Raw genomic sequence first — 7,293 nt, forward strand, 5'->3', positions numbered from 1 at the left:
GTTTGCTTAGCGGAAGTCTTACTTGTAATCGTGTTATTTTGAAATCCCTTAATGTTTTTTAAAACACGTCCTAAAGCTAACCCATTTACCTTAGTTATCATAGTTTTCTTTCGTCATAATAAAATAAAATAATAAAAGTAAAACAAAACCATAAAAATAATTAAGCGGCCTTATTACACTTAAAACCCAAAACCATAAATGAAATTAAAAGGACGTCCAGTTCACCAGAAAGAAACCAGGTTTGTAGAAACATGTGGCCAGTCCGAATCCCTCACAGCTCCAAGCCCACTATGGTTGAAGATTACCTGCGAGGATGAAAATAAGGGGTGAGTTTTGGGAAACTCAGTGTGTAATTCAACCCAACCATAGCCTAAATCAGTTCAAACCACAGAGACAGAATAAGTTGGCCTTAGCCCAGAAAAGATTTCAGAATAAAGCCCATAGGCCCAGAACAGATGAGAACAGATATATCATGCTTATGTAGAAACCCAACCATATCCAACCATGTGCACCCCCATACCATCCTTTCACCATGTGGGGAGACTACTCGACCCACCCAACCGCTACACACCACAGAAATATGCAGCATGGCTGCCAGATACAGAAAATGTGACAGAGTCACCAGATACAGATATTTTGTGGCAGTGCCACCAGAATAGATATATGTGGCAGGGCCACCAGAACAGATAATTTGTGGCATAGCCACCAGGACGCTTCCTCCATAATATAACCCATGTCCCCATGCAACAGATATACATTCATGGCATACATCATACAGATTTAATTCATCATGCTTTTCAGACAAAATTAACCCTAGGGGTATAAAGGTCATTTTGCATACATGGGGGTATAATGGTAATTTTGCATACATAGGGGTATAATGGTAATTTTGCATACATAGGAGTATTCTAGTACATCTAACTATTTCTAAGGTTTTCATGCATATCGTAGCCATTACGTTTAGCCAGAAACTCTTACCGAGTGTTCTTACCGAATTGGGCTCGTTGGCCCATTGACCCAGTTTTGGCCCATTAAACCCAAAATATCAAAACGCACGAAATCGCGCGTACTGCAGTTTTATCACTTTTGATTACCGGTAATAATTACCCATACGTCTTACGAGCATTCGCACACTCGCAAGTGCCCAAAATACCAGTTTTTTGGCATTTCGGCTTTTCAGCTTTTTCCGATCTAGCCTATGAGAGGGTGTCAGTTACACACCTGTTTTGGGATTTCCTCGACAAGATCTACACACGAACTGCCTACAATTGAATCACTTAATATTACTCCAAATATCGAAATAAGATTGAGTATATAGTCCCCTACCACATTCGGCCAAACATGCCTAAAACCCTTATTGCTCTTACCTTACTACCGAAAGATGGTTAACTCCAAAGATCCGATCGTTCCACCTGTCCAAGCCCTTGATCAACCGCCTCTAAATCACGCTATTACCAAAACAAAATAGTTATTATGACCCCTCAGGGTTACAAGTCCAAATCAAAAACCTCCCTAACTTTTAGGGATTTTAGCTTTTCCTAAAATATGTAAGAAGACTAAGTTTTGGAGAAGACTTACCACCGATTCCTTAGTGACTGATTCCAATGAGTTTCCCACTCAATCCCGATGTAGATCTAAGCCCTCAGATGATAACAAAAGTCGATCTTTCAGTGACTTCAGTATTCGGCCAAGTCCCTTTTAATGTGGGGTTTTCGGCTTTTTGCAACTTGTGCTTAGAAAGGTAAAACAAGAGGGTTTTGCTATGGTCTTGTCGTCAAAACTTGAGGTTTTAGAGGGCTGGTGAATCGGCCACAGATGATGAAGAGAAGAGATGTGGTTTTGGTTATAAGAAATCGGCACAAAAAGAATCAAGCTTTCAGGATTTCGGCTTTTTATGGCCAAAGGCTATGAAGGTTTTGAAACAGTTGAAGGGAAAAATGGAGATGAACAAGATGGTAGGAAGGTTCGGCAATGGAGGAAAGGAGATGAAAAAAAAGGTTGATGAGGAGAGGAGAAAAGAAAAGATGAGGAGAAAAGTCAGGAAACGGCACCAACTACCCTAAGTGCCGAATTTATACTAGCTCCTTAACCTAGCCGAATTTTTGCCCCCTTAAAGAATCCCTTGGCCGGCAACCTCTTGCTCTTTAAGAGTCCAACATTCAGCCAACACATCTCTCCCTAATCAACTCCTAATTTCTCTCCCTTATCCCCTCCTTGCTCCATCTCCTGAGCAACTCAAACTCTTGTTAACAGTCTTTCACTTCATTTCCATTACCTACCTTTTCTGTTCATAAAAATTAATCCCTTGTTTTGCTATCAATGTGACTTGAACCTGGGTCCTCCCTAGCTTCCACACGCCACTTATAGCCTTCCCTGTGGCTTCACATGCCACTTCACCACTTGCTTCCTTGTGATCTATTTTACATAATTAATTCCTCAAAGCCCAATTTACCAGAACCTCTTTCTCTTATGGAATTAAAATTAATTAAAACTATCGGGTTTTATCCTAAGCTTGGGCCTTCTAGAGGCCCACTATCACAATTAAACGTACACTTAACAAGTAGAACACAGAATTTTTAATTTTACAAACTTTTTCAGAATTCCCAAAAAAATTTGGGGCGTTACAACTCTACCCTCCTTAAAGAAATTTCGTCCTCGAAATTTACCTGACCCGAACAGATGAGGGTATTGTTGTTGCATTGCCTCCTCTGGCTCCCAAGTAGCTTCTTCTCTGCCATGGTTACGCCAAAGCACTTTCAATAATGGTATAGATTTCCTCCTCAGAACCTTAACGTCTCGATCCAATATTTGTACAGGCTCCTCCTCAAAGGTCAAATCAGCTCGCACCTCAATTTCTGCAACCGACACGACATGAGTAGGGTCAGAACGATAGCGCCTTAACATGGAAACGTGAAAAACATCGTGAATCCTATCTAACTCTGAAGGCAATTCCAACTAATAAGCCACGGGCCTACTCACTTCAAAATCCGATAAGGCCCAATGAACCGCGGACTGAACTTGCCCTTCTTACCAAACCTTAGTATCTTCTTCCAAGGTGAAACCTTCAAAAAGACCATATCGCCCACTGAGTATTCAATCTCCTTACGCTTCAGATCTGCATACGACTTTTGCCTATCAGACGCTTCCTTTAGCCGATCTCTAATTAACTTGACCTTATCCTCAGTATCTGCCACCAACTCAGGTCCAAGAACTTGTCGCTCCCCCAGTTCAGTCCAACAACTAGGTGTTCGACACCTTTGCCCATACAGTGCTTCATAAGGTGCCATTCGAATACTCGACTGATAACTATTGTTGTATGCAAACTCTGCCAAAGGCAAGTAATCCTCCCAACTTCCTTGGAAATCAATAACACATCCCCTCAACATGTCTTCCAGAATCTGAATAACTCTTTCCGACTGACCATTAGTTTGGGGATGGAAAGCCGTACTAAAGTTCAATCGTGTTCCCAACGCCTCATGTAGCTTTTTCCAAAACCGAGATGTGAATCTAGGATCCCGATCAGAGATAATCAAAACCGGAACTCCATGCAGTCGCACAATCTCCGCCACATACAACTTGGCTAACTTCTGAAGAGAAAAGTCTGTGCGAACAGGTATAAAATAAGCCGACTTGGTCAACCTATCCACAATCACCCATATCGAGTCTTTCTTCGATGGTGTCAAGGGTAGTCCACTCACAAAGTCCATGGTTACCCTCTCCCACTTCCAAAGTGGTATTTTTTACTGGCTGCAATAATCCAGAAGGTAACTGATGCTCAGCTTTCACTTGCTGGTATGTCAGACATTTCCCCACAAATTCCGTTACCTCTTGCTTAAGTCCGGGCCACCAATACAGTTCTCGCAAGTCATGGTACAACTTATTCCCTCCAGGATGCATGGCACAAAGTCCCCCATGAGCTTCCTTCAAAATTGACTGTCTCAAGTCAGAGTCCTTCGGAACACAAATTCTACCTCGAAAACACAGAACCCCATCATCATTTAACCCAAACTCAGAAGTTTCCCCTTCCTTAACTTGCTGAAAATGAGGGACCAAAGACTCATCTTTCAACTGCTTTTCCTTAATCTGATCCACCCAGGTTGGCCTTACTTGCAATTCAGCCAACAGACTTCCATCATCATACAGACTTAGACGAGCAAACATTGCTCTCAGATCAGATACAACTCTACGACTTAGAGCATCGGCTACCACATTAGCCTTGCCTGGGTGATATTCGATTAAACAATCATAATCCATAAGCAACTCGATCCATCTCCTTTGCCTAAGGTTCAGTTCCTTCTGAGTCAACAAATACTTGAGACTCTTATGATCTGTGTATATAATACACCTTTCTCCATACAAGTAATGTCTCCAGATTTTAAGTGCAAAGATCACTGGTGCTAACTCCAAATCATGAGTGGGATAGTTCCCTTCGTGAGGCTTAAGTTGTCGAGACGCATAAGCAACCACCTTACCCTCTTGCATCAACACACAACCCAAACCTGGTGTGATGCATCACTGTACACAGTAAAATCTTTCCTAGACTCTGGTTGAATTAACACAGGTGCTTCAGTCAGAACTTTCTTCAACCTCTCAAAAGCTTCTTGCTGCTTCTCCGTCCATACAAACGGTACTCCTTTCCTTATGAGTTTTGTGAGAGGTGCTGCCATCACAGAAAAACCTTCCACAAACCTTCTGTAGTATCCTGCCAACCCTAGGAAACTTCGAATTTCGGAAACTGACCTAGGTGGCATCCATTCCAAAATTGCTTCAATCTTTCGAGGATCCACTCTAATACCCTCTGCAGAGACCACATGCCCCAAAAAGGTTACCTCCCTCAACCAAAACTCACACTTGCTGAACTTCGCATAAAGTTCCTTCTCCCTTAACACTTGCAACACAGTGCGGAGATGCTCATCATGTTTTGCTTTGGTCTCAGAATATACCAGAATATCGTCAATAAAGACGACCACGAACCGATCCAGAAATGGTTGGAACACACGATTCATCAGATCCATAAACGCTGCAGGAGCGTTTGTTAGTCCAAATGGCATAACCAGAAACTCATAATGACCATAACGAGTCCTGAATGCTGTCTTATGAATATCTGCCTCCTTGACCCTTAATTGATGATATCCAGATTGAAGATCGATCTTGGAAAATACAGAAGCTCCCTTAAGCTGGTCGAACAGATCGCCAATCCTTGGCAGAGGGTACTTATTCTTAATCGTCAGTTTATTCAACTGGCGATAATCAATGCACATGCGCATCGTCCCATCCTTCTTCTTCACAAATAGCACCGGTGCTCCCCATGGAGACACACTTGGCCTAATAAAGCCCCTATCCAACAATTCTTGAATTTGCGCCTTTAACTCCACTAACTCCTTCGGTGCCATCCTATATGGTGCAATGGACACTGGTGCTGTCCCAGGCAACAGATCGATTCCAAATTCGACTTCTCGGTTTGGAGGCAATCCCGGAAGCTCCTCCAAAAAGACATCTTGGAACTCTTTTACAGTCCTAACCTTATCCACTGTCAGCCCCTCTACATCTGTTTGACTTACAAATGCCAAATAGGCCTCACAACCTTTCTAAATCCACTTTTCAGCCCTCAATGCCGATATCACATTAGACAAATAGTCCCTTCGTTCACCTATCACCATAACCTCATCCCCTTCCGTGGTCCTTAGCACCATTCGCTTAGCAGCACAGTCCAGAGTCGCCTTATGCTTAACAAGTCAGTCCATTCCTAGAATGAGATCAAACTCTCCAAACGGCAACCCCATTAGATCGCCAGAAAAGATCCTACCTTGAGTTTCTAAGGGTACATCCTTATACAGCTTGTCTACCCTAACCGAGTGACCCAAGGGACTTAGCACAGATACCCCACTCACTAACTTCTCAGAATGCACTCCCAATGACCCAGATATGGCACACGCAACATAAGAATGAGTAGATCCAATATCCACCAAGGCAGTATACGGCATATTAGAAACTAAAAACGTACCGGTTATGACATCAGGTGCGTCACCCTCCTCTCGACGACGAGCTGCATACACCAACGCTGGCTATCGAGCCTCAGCATTTCTGGCTCCCCTGCCAGGCGCCCCTCGACCTCGACCATTTCCATTTCCATTTCCGCCCCTACCTTGTCCACGTCCTCTCGGTGGTTGTGGTCCACCTCTCATAGGTTGAACAACCCTCTGTACAGCAACCTGAGCCTAATCAGCTCTCTGTGGGCGTCATCCCCGGTACCACGATCATCTGATTCCACTTCCGTTGCTGAAGGTACCGGTGCTTCTGCTGCTGGCATATGTCCTGAAGACGAAGATCCCGCTCGAGCTCTTCCTCGGCCTCGTCCACGGCCTCAACCTCGAGCTGCTCGCATACTCATATCGTATTATCTGATTACGAATTTTATGCATTAATATCATTCCAATGTTTATTACAGATGTTTTATGATTCAGACAGTAATTCAGAATTGGTTTTTGCAGAATCGATGTCTAGCTACAGTCTCAGTCTTTTAGCAAGCTTTTCTAGGATTTCAGTAGCATCCTATCTAGAGTATTCTAGTAAAGTTTCAGTACAGACAGATAATTCAGAATACTTACAGGCTTGGGCCGGAGATTCGGAATGCCACCTTCAGGAGTCCAGATTTTTTTTTTAAATAACTGATTTTTTTTTAAAAATCTTCGTTTTTGTAAACCAATTCCACAGCCGAGTTGTTGCAACCTAGGCTCTGATACCACTAAATGTAACACCCCAAACCTGGCCTAGACGTTAGGACCAGATCCGGTGCGCCACATCGATGTGTTCAAAATGTTCCGTATTACTTAGTTTGGAAAACTTAGTTGGTGTTGTAAAAGATACTTTTAAAAGTATGTTAAATTGAATAGAAGCTATGCACCAAGTAGGAAACCAGGAAAAGAGGAGGTGAGTCCGTTGGACTGCTTAAGTACCAAGCTCCCTTCGAATCCAATCTTAGACATGCACACCACCATTGCCACACCTTAACGACTCGTATAATTTTGAGAAAACCGTCTGGTTATGTCTACCTTAAGAAAATGATTAAGTTTGAAAACGTTTGCTTAGCGGAAGTCTTACTTGTAATCGTGTTATTTTGAAATCCCTTAATGTTTTTGAAAACGCGTCCTAAAGCTAACCCATTTACCTTAGTTATCATAGTTTTCGTTCATCATAATAAAATAAAATAACAAAAGTAAAACAAAACCATAAAAATAATTAAGCGGCTTTATTACACTTAAAACCTAAAACCATAAACGAAATTAAAAGGAC

Source organism: Gossypium hirsutum, chromosome A05, assembly GCF_007990345.1.
Source record: "Gossypium hirsutum isolate 1008001.06 chromosome A05, Gossypium_hirsutum_v2.1, whole genome shotgun sequence".
Lineage (NCBI taxonomy): Eukaryota > Viridiplantae > Streptophyta > Magnoliopsida > Malvales > Malvaceae > Gossypium > Gossypium hirsutum.